This window comes from Artemia franciscana, chromosome 1 (genome assembly GCF_032884065.1).
Source record: "Artemia franciscana chromosome 1, ASM3288406v1, whole genome shotgun sequence".
Taxonomy (NCBI): domain Eukaryota; kingdom Metazoa; phylum Arthropoda; class Branchiopoda; order Anostraca; family Artemiidae; genus Artemia; species Artemia franciscana.
The window spans coordinates 2,979,182-2,993,819 of record NC_088863.1 but is presented as its reverse complement, the minus strand read 5'-3'; the positions used below and the strand labels follow the sequence as shown (position 1 = coordinate 2,993,819).

The following is a 14,638-nucleotide window of genomic DNA, read 5'->3' as shown; positions in this document are numbered from 1 at the left end:
AGATATGTTCCGAGAGGGCCGACGTGAAATCTTCAGGTTTGGTATTTTGCTTTAAAGACGATGAAATATAATTATGATATTGTAGCAATCTCATTTTTAAATTCTGGTTAGTAAGTCCCACAAAAGAGCTTCCTCAAGTACATGGGATTTTATAAACCCCACTTTGCTGCTCTACGGAAGTTCGATCCTTTCCAAAATTTAAAAAACTAGTCAAAGTATTTCTACTTCTTAAAGCTACCTTTAAGCCATTATTTTGTAAAATTCTTTTAAGTTTTTCACTCAACCCTGGAATATATGGTAGAGAACAAAAAATATCATTCTTTTCTGTTGTTTCAAGAATATCGTCAGAAAATTCTAGAAATTTTTTCCTTTTCAAAAGGGTCTGGTCAATTAACCAACACGGATGGTTACTTGTTAAAATCTCTTTTAACGACAATAATTCCTCCTCAATGAATTTTGTAGAGCAAGTTTTAGAAATGCGGTGAGTTAAGGATATGATTAAACCAATTTTTACTTGGCGAGCATGACCGGAGAAAAATGACAAAAATCTGTTATTGTTAGTAGGTTTTCTGTAAATCTTAAAATCCAGAATATTTTCATTTTTCAAAAGAAGAACATCCAGAAACGGAAGTTTATTATCCTCTCCTAATTCTATGGTAAATTTTAAATCACCTCCTCAAAAAATAAGATGTTCTAAAAAACCTTTTAATTCCCCCTCCCCATGATTCCTTACTGAAATTATGTCATCAATATATCTCCCCAAAAATTTATGTTTTTAAAATATGAATCTAAAGCTATTGTTTCAATATTTTCTACAAAACAATTCGCTAATAAGGGACTTAAAGGGGCCACCGGGGGTAAACCATTTACTTGTTCAAAAAAACCCTCTGAATTGAAAAAATAAGAGAACGTGCTGCACAACCTAACTAAATTCATAATTACACCGACTTCCAAAACTGTTTCACCACTAATTTCGTCCAAATTTCTTAGTGTCTTTCTTTCAAGAAGAATTTCCGCGGCTTTTACATCAATACTTGTATACATTGACACTATGTCAAAACTCGAAATTATAGAATTTGAAAAAATCTCCACTTCTTTATTTTTTTTACAAGTTCTAAAGAATTCTTAATGTAAGAAATTTGTGTAGACATGAGTGGTTTACACAATGACACTAACCACTTACTTAGAGCACTTGTTGGTGACTTTGTGCTTGCAACTATTGGTCGTAATGGCAAATTTGGCTTATGTATCTTTGGAAGTCCATATAATTTAGGGCAAAAAGAACTTCTTGGTAAGAATTTGTAGAAAAGTTTAGGTGCAATCTTCCTTTCTTCCTTCAAACTCTTTAACTCGTTCTTAAACTTCTTTGTGTATGAGTCCGTCGGGTCAAAAGAAAGTCTTTGGTGTGTTTTTCATCTTTCTGTAAAGCGTTTAATTTTGAATTGTAGTCTTTGGTGTCCATTACCACTAAAGTTTTACCCTTGTCTGCTTTTGTAATAATAATAGATTCATCCCTTCTTAAATTATTAAGAATCTTTATGTCTTTGATAGAATTGTTAGGGATTTCTGGTTTTAAAGCAAACTCTGACAGGGTTTTAACTGTAGAAGCTCTTAGTAGGCTAACATCTTTGATTAGGATGGGGTTTCTATGTAAAGATGTTTCTATTGAAGAAATAATTTCTTCTACTGGGACTTTATTAGTTCTAAAGCAAAATTTCGGACCTTTTTCTAATACGGACTTTTTTTGTAACGTTAAGGTCCTTGATGAAAAATTAATGAAACCTTGTCCAAGAGATGACGAAGGTATTATGGCTTTATTTTCCGATAATTTTGAAAACTTTTTAAGTAATCTTTCTCCGGAAAGGTGAAAGTCATGATTGAAATGATTTTTTGCTGTTTGTTGAATAAAACAAAAATCACTTGCACTCCCTTTTTTTATATAATATTTTCCAAAAAAAGTTTATATTTCACTAATAAAGCTCTTTTTCTCCTTTTATCTTTAATCAGATGGTTTAAAGTCTTAAATTGTAGACCTCGCTCGAACTTTCTTCCTTTAAAAGTGCCTAAATGTAGATTGAATTTTATTGAAGGTGGCAAAATCCTTTTCTTCTTACATTAATGAAGAAAATCTTGTTGATTTATAACGTTTGTGTGTCTCTTATTGGTGCTAATATATTTAAACACCTCCTTGGTCATATTATCCCCATATACTCGTCGTAGATAACTTGGAAGACCACACTGCCTTTCCATGACGGAAGTAAAACAGTTCAAAATAGGGATGAAACCTTTTTATTAACAGTGAACAGATATAAAATTTAACTGGATATTTCGAACATATATACAGTATTCATCATCAGCAGTAAAACTAAAAGATATGAATAAAGCCAAACAAAATTTACACCTAATAAACTATTACAGATAGTTTATTGCTCTTATTTTTTTTATGCAACAGCGGAAGCCAATCTCTTTGACCTTTTGGGTTCCGGTTCATTAGATTTAGCTGAAATATTACGTGGACAGAGGTCATAGCTTTTGGGTGAGGTGATATTTACTTTATTTGACCTCAGTAAATTATCATAAATTGAATTCAATCCAAATTCACCTGTATCTCTGTTTATGGAATTATTCTTGAATAAAAATTTTTTTTATTTCGATTGTTTCACTGAAAATTTTTCATTAAAATTTTTTTTCATTTTCTGGAAACAACAAAAAATAAACATTTTTTTTTCTCTACCATATGTTACAGGGTTGAGTGAATAACTTAAAAGAATTTTACAAAATAATGGCTTAAAGGTAAATTTAAGAGGTAGTAATACTTTGGCTAGTTTTTTTTTTAAATTCTGGAAAGGATCGAACTTCCGTAGAGCAACAAAGTGGGGTTTATAAAATCCCATGTAGTTGTGGAAGCTCTTATGTGGGACGTACTAACCACAATTTAAAAATGAGATTGCTACAACATCATAATTCTATTTCTTTGTCTTTAAAGCAAAATACCAAACCTGAAGATTTCACGTCGGCCCTCTAAGAACATATCTATAATTATCCAAGTTGATTTCTAGGGACCAAGGTTTAAAGCAAATTTTCAGGGAAACAATCGAAATTAAAAAAAATTATTCAAGAATAATTCCATAAACAGAGATAAAGGTGAATTTGAATTGAATTCAGTTTATGATAATTTACTGATGTCAAATAAAGTAAATATCACCTCACCTAAAAGCTATGATCTCTCTACACGTAATATGTCAGATAAATCTAACGAACCGGAACCGAAAAGGTCAAAGAGATTGGCTTCCCCTGTTGCATTGAAAAAAATAAGAACAATAAACTATATGTAATTAGTTCATTAGGTATAAATTTTGTTTGGTTTTATTCATGTCATTTAGTTTTACTGCTGATGATGAACACAGTATATGTGATAGAAATATCCAGTTAAATTTCAAATCTGTTCACTGTCAATGAAAAGGTTTCATCCCTATTTTGAACTGTTTTACTTTCGAAATGTGATTCATCAATAAAAAATGAAATTACTCCTGAAAATTTTTAATAAAATAATATTATTTCAGATTCAGATTCAGATTCATTTATTCAAAAATTCATATTCATAAAAAATCTTCAACTTGCCCAAATGGAGAGTTTTGATAAGTTTTTTGATTAGGGGAGGGGCCAGGAGTGAAAGCCAGGGGTTAGCTGTTATGATTTTTGGACTGAAATTACGTTAATAAGTGTTTCACTTGGGGCAGGGGGATCTGACCATTGTGGGGAGGGTTAGGGGCTAGTTTTCATGATATGCCATTGATATTGTTTGGGGTAGGGAGGGGTATTGGGCCATGGAGGACCATGATTATTGCTTGTAAGTTGTTTTTTGGAGGGGGGTTTGTGCCATACAGAGAAGGCCAGGGGTCAGCTCGCTTTAGTTTTGGAATAAAACATCGTTCACAAGTTTTTTGATTAGGGTGGGTGGTTTGGTCTATTTGAACTATGTACTATCATTAAAACCATCACAGAAGAACCTTATATGCTCACCGGACATCACATACAACACTTACTCTAGGGCTCTGGGGTGTGTGTTGACCCTGGTGTTTTTGTTATGCAATCTTTTGACTTAATTTAATAAACTGGCTATCTCAAAAATTCAACCGTATGCATTGGGGATAAAAAGGAGGGCTAGCAGCCCTCCGATCCCTTTTGACTCTTATAAAGAAAACTAGAACTTTCCATTTCCAATCGAATGAGCCTCCGAAGAAGTTTTACAATCATTCCTTCCAAAAGAAACTCATATGCCCCCGATGCATAACTTACAACAATTGCCTACTTGCTCTGGAGGTTTTTGCTAACCCGGAGTTTTCTGCTTTATCTTTAAACTATTGGGAAAAAATGGCTATTCCAATATTTTGATTTGATGTGTTTGGGGAAAAGGGGCCTTGGGGAGACTAGTTATCCTCTGATCACTTTTGACTTTTAAAAATGGCACTAGAAATTCCAATTTGCAATCGAATGGGCTAACTCTGGAGTTTATGCTACCATCCCTTCCATAATAACTTATATGCCCTGGAGGCATAGATTACTACACTTGCCCCTGGGCTCTGGGGTGGACTTTGTTATCCCTGGATTGTGAGATTATATGATTTCTGGTCAATTTCGAACAAAATGGCCGTATAAGAAATTCGATTGGACGCATTTGGGGAAAATAAGGTTGGAATTGGTCAGTAGCACGAATTCATTGCCCTTAGTTAAGTGCTATGGTTTGAAGGGAAAAAAACCATCAGGCTCTAATACTAAGGTGACGTCTAGGACTACATCAAAACCAGCCAGTTTTCGTGGCTTTGGCTAATTTAACAGATAAAGACGCTATTATGAAAAATTACTAAGATCTGGAAAAAGTATTACTTCTTACCTCCTGCGTGAATTGTCACGCCGTAGAAAAGAACTGCTATTTTTCGGCCACAGTCTGCGTACGTCATCTAACACTTCAATAAAAGTTGCTGAAACCCGAGTGAAATAAGAAGGAATTTTTAAATCCATGTTTATTGAGATTAAAATCTAAGCTAAAACTTTGATTGTTGGTAATACATATATGTGTCCTAGTAGGTCTGTTCCTTTTTTCTTCAGATTCCTGATGAGGTTTTGGAAATAATCCAGCTTCATTCATGTAAACTTGTCAATATGGGTGACTTCAACCTTAATTTATGTGACCGAAGGTCATTCTCGTCCTTGCATTTTCTTTCAACAATGCTAGCTTGAGGAACATTACCTTTTGCATGCATTCCAACTTGCATATACTTGCATAACTAACTTGCATATACTTCTCGAGTAATGACAAAGAAACAATATTCAATTATCAGAATCTTGCTATAGGCCTATGTACTAATATGCACTTTGAACAAAACTAAACATTTACCCTATCTTGGAAAGGGGTTGAGTTAGAGAAATGGAACTTTCAGGAATGCTTTTGCAAATTAAAGTTTGTCATGGGAAGGTATTTGGAAGTTCTTAGTCTATCTCCACTGATTCTCCCTCTAGAGGACAATGACCTTTGACAATCTTTAAAAATCCTTGTGATATGAAAGTGAAACCTTGAAAAACAGATCTTCTGCTTAAATGAAGTACAAAAAGAAACTGTTTTCATGTTCATAACTTTGATCAATCCTCAATACATTTGGTAAATTTTTAAAAGACCCATTGAAATGGCTTAAAATCTACTTAAATAACAGGGAGTGAATTTTCAGAAATAAAACCAGAGAAAAAGAAACAGATAACGGAAAATTAAGGTAAAATATTGTTTCGTCAAATTTTCAGTAGGTAGCCTATAGACCTATCAAATTGGCAAATTGGTATCTGCTGAGCAGATCATAGATTGACCTAAAAATAAAGTGACTATACTGCTTAATGCCATTTTTTATTCTCTTACTGAATATGGTACTTGTGTATTATGTGCCACTCACTTCATAATATGCTGAATAATTGTACTTGACACATTTTACATACATACTTTACCACCTGTTATGGGGGGGGGGCTCTTATAAAGTTAAGTTTGTAACATGGGAGCTTTATAGTTAAGGGACATCGACTGAGAGGGTTCTATTGACAAGTCTCTTTAACTATGGAGACAAAATCATTATCATGACATTCAGGTCTCCCGAGTTGGGCAGATTCCCTTGGGAACGATCCAGTAGACAATAGGAAGTGTACCTGGTACCTTGACTCAAAGACAAACACAATTATTGACAATAATTTTATTTTCTTACTTCATATACAACTTCAGGTAAAATGACTTCAATGAGAGACTGCAGTATAATGCACATCAAAGACTGAGTACAGAATAAAGACTGAATCAGGACTGAATTAATACTGAATAATACTACTAGCTTTTGGTCTACCTTATATATCCAGAATCAACCCAGATTTCTAAATTAAGCACTGGGTAGACTGACCTCAGAAATGTTGCAATACAACTCTTCTTTTAATTATACAACATATGGCAAAACCTCCTTGCAAAGATTTATTACAACGAAGGTTTTCACCTCCAGTTTGTTGACCAGACCAGAAATAGAAATCTGGTTTCTAATTGGCTTTAATCAATAGTTTGAATCCAATTTTGATAGTCTAAAAAGTATCGGTTTTTGCTTGCTGTAAGACTTGTATCATAGGTAAAAAGTATCATTTTTTTGCTTGCTGTATAACTTGTGCCAAAAAGCACAAATCCTATGAGATGATGAATTTACACTTTTAAAATCTTTAGATGTATAAGAGATCTTATTTTAAAATCTTCTAAAGTGAACGAATGAGAGATTTGGTTTTGAGTTCTGTAAGGGGGAGGGGGGGGGGGGGCTGTTGGTCCATATATAAAATTTCTTTGGATTTTTTTTTTACCAACTAAAAACAGTAGGAAAAGCATCAGGTATAAGTGACTTAAGAGACTTGACAACATTTAGAAAAAGCTACATGCAACCTGATCTAAATAAGGATGGTATTGTAGAGAAGAGAATCAAAGAGAAGCCTACAGGTATATCCCAAATACAGTAAGGGCATATTACAAAGAACAAGAACAGGTTCATTAAATTCCATTGAAGTGGTAAAGAAACAAGAAAATTGCAAAAATTGAGATTATAAGATTAACAAGAAACTATGAAAATTGCAAGTAGAGTACAAGCCTCCTTCCAACAGGACAAATTATGGGATTCACACCCCAAAGCTCTGACTATTTTCAATCATCCCTTTAGGAGCCAAAAAAATTAAATACATTTTTCACATATGTCAAATATGACAGTTGACTCAGGAGTTCAGGGTCAGGGATTCAATACTCTATGGTGCCACCAATGGAAGGACATTTGCTGTCATAAGCATTGTTAATCCTAGCACACACCCACACTCAAATATAACATTCGGTAAAATCATAAACATCTCCAACAGCAAAAATAAAAGACTTTTTTCATTTTTGATAAATATTATTTAAAAAAGGACACTACAAGGCAAATATCAGGTTCATCAGCATGCTAAATTTGGTTTGACAATGATAAAATTTTGTAAAATCTTTTCTGGGATCAAATGTGTTAGCTATAGATAACACAGACATTGCAATATCTATTTGTTTATCCATCTGTTTGATTGAGACTATGACCCTAGGTCAAAAAGGCTAAGATTTTTAAAGTTTTTTTCATTGACCTTAGGTCAAATAGGGAAAGAGGAGGGGGTTCTATACACAAAAAGTAGAATTTTTTGTTGATTTGCTGAAGTTAGTGAAAGGAGTATCAAATTTAAATGAAAGATGGAATAAATGTACATACAAAAATATCACCAAACTGGATCCTACTAGAATTTATCAGATTTGTTTAATATAATTTCAAGAATAGGTAAGGTGCTGTCTCTGATAGTTGACCAAGTTTGAAAAAATCCTTTAGATCAGAAAGCTTAAAAATAATTTTTTATGATACACATACACAATATGATACACAATATAGTTAAAGATATGTAGTTAAAGGAAAATATGTCATATTTTTGATCCCTGGGAAATTAGTTTAAAGCCCTATCGTGATTAGAAGAGGTAGCTGACATCAGATTACTCAAGCATAATTCTAAAGGAGCTACACCATGGTTAAAATACTAATACTGCACTGATACTTAGTCAATTATATGGCTATTTCAGCTTATTTGCATTGTGATGATAACAATGGGTTTGCAACTTTAATGTGATGATTGCTTGAAGACAGGATTATCACCCTATTTAGGGTAGATCAATTTTATTTGAAAGAAAATCACTTGGTAAAATTCTAGCTGATTGACTTCTTGCTATCTCAGAAAGGAGTTATGTTAGGAAAATGAAACTTTCAGGGAAGCATCTACAGGCTAAAGTGTGTCCTGGGAAGGTATTTTGAAGTACCTACCTCCACTCCTTCTCCCTCTAGAGGGCCCTGACCTTTGATGACCTTCAAAATATGTGTTATAAAAGTGAAATCTTGCAAAATAGATCTTCTGCTTGAATGAAGTACAACAAAATTGGGTAGAATTATAGTTGATTGACTTCTTGCTATCTTGGAAATGGGTTAGGTTAGGAAAATGAAACTTTCAGGGATGGGTCTAGAGGCTAAAGTATGTCCCGGGAAGATATTTTGAAGTACCTACCTCTGCTCCTTCTCCCTCTTGAGGGCCCTGACCTTTGATGATTTTCAAAAATATTTGTGTCATAAAAGTGAAATCTTGCAAAATAGATCTTCTGCTTGAATGAAGTACAACAAAATTATTTTCAGCTTCACAGCTTTGCTCAATCCAAATTTATAAGGTTTTAAATATATGCAAATGCATTTCCTAAATTTGGAAAAAAACAACATTGATATGGATCAGAATTCTAATCAAATAACAGGAACTGCATTTTCAGCAATAAAGGCAGAGAAAAAGCAACTGGTAACTAAAAATTAAGGTAAAATGTTGTTTTGTCTAAATTTCAATAGGTATAGACCTGTAATGTAGGCGAATGTCAGGGCTCTCTAGAGAGAGAAAGAGTAGAGGTGGTTACTTTAAAATACCTTCCGTTGATATAATTTAGCCTATAGACCCATCCCTGAAAGTTTCATTTTCCTAACCTAACCCCTTTCTGAGATAGCTAGAAGCCACACAACTAAAATTTTACCCAACATTTTACCTTTACCTACTGTGGCAAAACAAGAACTGGAAAAACAAGTAACAGGTGGCAGAATACATTGAAAATATATAATTTGGGCTATATATTTGTAAATTAGGCATGTTGGGGGTAAATTTTTTGTTGTTCATATTTTGACTTAAAAATAAAGTGAATATACCACTTGATGCCTTTTTGTATGTTCTTTACAAATATAATAATTGCTTATATTGCTAATTCAAATTTAAGTACTTTTCACCTTACCTAACATAACCAATTTTGGCAGTGAAAAACATACATTATTTTGCCAAAAATGACCAAAAGCACACATTATTTTGCCAAAAATGACCAAAAATACATACTTTAATTGAAAATTTGGCTTCAAGGAAGAAGAAAACAGCATGATATTGTAAAGTTTATTAATCCAAATTAATTGTGGAAAATCAGTTCTTATGGATTATATAACGTTTTAAAAATGGATTAATAATGAGACCAATGTTTGAGACCAATGTTTTAATCTTTTTTTTATAACCAGAAACTAGAAATATTTTGGTCATTTTTAAGAGCTCAAAAAGTGCTTAAATTCTAACTTGCAATTAAAGCACTTATTATATTTGTAAAGAACATAAAAGAGGCATCAAGGGATATGCTCACTTTATTTGTAAGTCAAAAATATAAACAACAACAAATTTACCAATTATTAGTCTAGAGCTGCATGATTTTCCCCAGGGTATATAGGCTAAGTGGAAGGTCACTTGTACCTGATCCTGTCCCTACTATTTAATTGGTTGAAAAAAATCCATAGAAAGTTCCCATTGAAAAGGAAAGAGCTCAAAAGTGAGATTGAAGTTGTCAGATCTTGGAGGTTTGCCCCTTTAGTCTGTTTAAAGAAAACAGATTCATAATTGAAGCTTTGTTCATTTCAATCTTAAGGGTGACCTACATTTGTGACACTTCATTAGATGGTTGTAAAGGGATACTTTTTTTTTATTTGTCTTGTTTGTTTTCTACATGATTTTTTTTTAATCTTTAAATTTATATACATTTCTTACAAATTAATTAGTCATAACACAGTTTCATTTGCAAGTTTTGACCTATTTTGTAACCCCTGGTCTCAAAATTGCTCATATATTTATTGAAGCTAGGAAATATAGAACTAGTGTTTGTTTAAAGGAAAATGGATGGACACAAGTAGGTTTTATGCACTAAAGTCCTAGGGCCATGGCCATTAAAACAAAACAATGAAGATTAAGTTTAAAATACTTGATATTAGATAAATATAACAGTGTCACAAAGAAAAGCCATTCACAAAATTTCACTTTGGTGCTCAGTTGCCAACCTGAGCAATTGCCCTAAATTTTTAAACGTTGCAATACACTCACCAGCCATCTCTTATGACCTACACTCTTGTCTATACGTCAACAATTCATTGAAAAGGAAGGGCCACCTTACTAGCATTTCTTCCTTTGTACTTATATTTAATGGGTTTAAAAGAAAGCTTCTATGGCTAAGTCAGAGGCCCAGTAAAGGACCAGGTGGTCCTTTAGCCAGGAAGTGTAATAGGAAGCTAGGGGCCAGTCATCCTGTGCTTTTGCATGCCCTTCCTACTTACTGACCCCAGATTTCTCTAGGTAACCTTATGAGGTTGGGCCAATTCTGCCTGAAATTACAGAGTCACATCACTGACCTTTATCCCAAACCAAATAAACTGGTAATGCCAGGAATTAAACCTGTGCCCTTTGGATAAAGGATTGTCAACCTAGAGTGCCAGTCACTTTGGAAGGAACACAAATGTGACCAGAGAACAAAAAGCATTTGAAAAGAGATAATACTAAAAAAAACCCACCTCAAGTCATAGTTGCTGCCATTTTTCACTGCTGTCCCTGAAACAATATGCATTTTATTTAGACAGATAAATTTTAAGACAGGTATCAACAAAACTCCATCAGGGATTGTATTTACTTAAGATACAATAAGCAATATGAATGCTTAGTTTTGTGATATTTTAGTCTTGAAATAATAACAAAAGAAAAATTATATGTTTTATTTGTTTTCCAACAGCTCATTTGAGCAAAATCATTTGTGACAGTAATATATCATGGTTGGCTTAGAATCTCTCTAAAATGCTTTAAACAGAAGGAATTTTAAAAATAATTACACTGATCAGCAAGAAGAATATTAACATAACTCTCTAAACTTAGGACCTTTTAAGACAACTTTTTAGCAAAGTAAAGGCAAAACGTTAATAGTGTCCTATGTCATCTAAATATTACCATTAAAGTGTGTCAGATGTATTTTGATATAAGATTCCTCAAAGACTTTTAGTTAAATTTATGAAATGAAGGGCCAGGCATTAATTTGCATTTTATGACATGTAATAAGAAAAACAATTCAATTTTTTTCACAAAAGAAAAACCTTGATGTAAGAAAATAAATGTATTTTTAAAAGAAAGCAAATGACATCAATGAAATAAATAAAACACAAATTCATGGAGAGTAAATAATATCAGCCATATATTTAAACTATAATGAGGTGGCATAAAAGATTATTTCTAAATTTGGAAAAAACCGGGTGTTATGGCTTAAAATTCTGCTCAATCAACAGGAATTTGTCTTTTCAGAAATAGAGCCAGAGTTAAAGAAACTGATAACCAAAAATTAAGGTACCCAAAAATTTCAAGACCCCTTAGAGGAAAAAGAATTGGATGTAGGTACTTCAAAATACCTTCCTGGGACATACTTTAGCCTCTAGACACATCCCTGACAGTTTCATTTTCCTAACCTAACCTCTTTCAAAGATAGCCAAAAGTAGCTAAAGTAAAATTTTACCCGTACTTTACCCCATACATTTTACCCCATACACCAAGAGCAGGTGAAATCACCCTTACACTCAGATTTCTTATGGCTGAAAAGGCAACAATTCGTGCATCGTATAAGGTTAATATAATCTTTGCATTGTACGCGTAAAAATCCAAAATTGAGGCCTCCTCTTTTTAAACTGTCTCCTCTGATTTTTGGGCTCATTTCTAATATGACGCTGCAACTTTTGCCTTTTTCAATAATAGTCACCACTTCGAAGGTTTCTCCAGCAATGACAAGTTTTTCTATGTCTGGATTACTGTGTTCTATAAATTCTTTGTACTTTGATTTATTTTTGATTATAGGGGCACCGTTCACAAGCATTCTTGGTAGACATTTTTTCAATTTGTTCAAAGTATATTTTAGTGCTACTGACTTTTCCTTGAAAGCACTAAGAGCAATGTTAAAATCTGGAATGCCAGATCACTTGTGAAAGTTAATAAGGACCTTCTTGTGCAGTTTTGTTTGGATAATAAAATAGATATCTTTTGTATCTACAGGACAGACATTAGAAGGTTTATGAGAGAACATCAAATAAAACTATGCGAAGAATTACTCGGAAGAGCATTAACTGAAGAACAATCGATCGAAAGTATAAATTTAGTTTGTGAATTTTTGAGATGGATTGATAGAAAAAGGACGTTGTAAACTTTTCGCAGCAAATTGTAAAAATACAATTGTGGAAGTGCATGGACCCTAAGGTGTTAAAACACAGAGGGGGTCTTTCGGCGATTCACTTCACTTCACTATATATTCCTAGTCATAAATATATATTCATAAATATAAGTCTCTATAATATGTCTATATAATTCATATATCAATAAACATATATAATTCTATATAAATTCATATATAAATCATATAATTCCTACTTCATAAGTAATCATATAGGCCTATTCATAATCATATAATCATAAGTAATTATATAATTCATAAGTTCATATAATTCATTTATAGTCATATAATTCATATATAAATCATATATATAATTCACATATAAATAATATATTCAATGTCTATGTAATTCATAAATATAAGTATATGCTTGAGATGTTACAGCTTGGATATGATTTTTGAGTTACTAGATTTTGTTTTATACAATACTTATATAAGATTTGGTGGTGATTTGTACAAGCAAATCATGGGAATTCCCATGGAGGGAGGGGGGAATGCCAGCCCATTTATAGCTGACTTGTTCTTAAGTCAACTAGAATATAAATATATGATGGATAAGAATAATCCAAATAGTTTAAAAAATGTTTTTATCAAATAATAAAATATATTTAGATGATATTTTGGTCTTAAATTGTAAGGATTTCATTGATATTTCTAAAAATATATATCCATCAGAGCTTACTCTTGAACCTAGTCATAGCGCTGGTCTGGAAGATCATTTCTTAGATTTAAATATTAATATTTCTGATAATAATAAATTGAGTTTTAAAATGTATAACAAAACAGAAGATTTTGATTTTGAAGTGATAAGTTTCCCATTCCCTGAAAGTAATACACGCTCAAATATCACATATTCAGCATTTATCTCACATTTACTTCATTATGCAAGGATTTGTAGTAATTATATTGATTTTAAAAATAGATGTAAAATCTTAAGCCAAAAATTGATATTAAGAGGTTTTTCTGCAAATAAATTAACTTGGCAATTTAAAAAATTTAGTTTTCATTATAACAAACTTTTAAAAAAATACCAAAAGAATTATCTGGAAATACTTTGGGAAATTTTTGACTAATTTTGGAGGTTTGCAAAAAGTTGATGCAGTACCATTTATTTTGAATTGTGTTTCTATTAGAGTGGATTTTTTAAAGATAGCCACATGTAAATGATGAATTCTATAATTGTTTAGTTCATTCAGGTTTTTTTCTATGAGTTAATATTTGTGATTTGGTAAAATTTATCACATTTAGTTTACCTATTGCTGCTAAAAAGAGGAATATATTAATGGGATAAGCTTGTTTTGGTGTTACTTGGTTGTTCTACATTTGCTGGTTTTTTTCATAGGCACGTATTTTGGGGGTGATATCTGACACGGGGATGCCATGGATATTCGGTGGGAGGCACAACAATTGACTGGGTAGATAATTTAAAGTGCCAAAACCCTAAAGGCAAGTGTATTCTCCTGATGAGCCCTTGTGTTGGGTTGTTGTCTCTGAATTATTTGTCTTTATTGTTTGGTAAATGACAACTTATACTTATTGATGACATGACTGCCTCTCCATGGATTATTCTTTATGGTTGATTGTGTATGGCTATGCTGTTTGACCTATTTGGTTGTATGGATGAGTAGGGTTAAGGCCTCATTCAAGTGCTGGTCTATATTAATCACTAATTTAGGAAAACAGTTTTCCCTTTCTCCTGCTATCTCCATTCTTTTTTTTCTTTTTTTTTGTGTTTTTGCTGTTGCATTGATGATTTCTCTTTTCATTATATATTCATAAAATTGTCATAAATATAAATATATATTCCTATTCATAAAGGACTGATTCATAATGTGACTGCTGATAGGCTAGCAAATGAAGCAGCAAATATTGACCCTCAACCAGAATCAAAATTGGGGAACCTACAAGATACTATGAAACGTCATGGACAAATAAAGTGTCTACCATTTCGAAATTCCCCATTTCGTTCTAGAGAAGACACAGTGTGGTACT

The 14,638-nt window shown here is 32.6% G+C and overlaps 1 pseudogene; it reads left to right on the top strand.

Annotated features, from left to right (window-relative positions):
- The first annotated feature begins 1,149 nt into the window (after positions 1-1,149).
- The window catches only part of LOC136033643 (NEDD8-activating enzyme E1 catalytic subunit-like), a 93,968-nt pseudogene continuing 80,479 nt past the window's right edge, over positions 1,150-14,638 (top strand).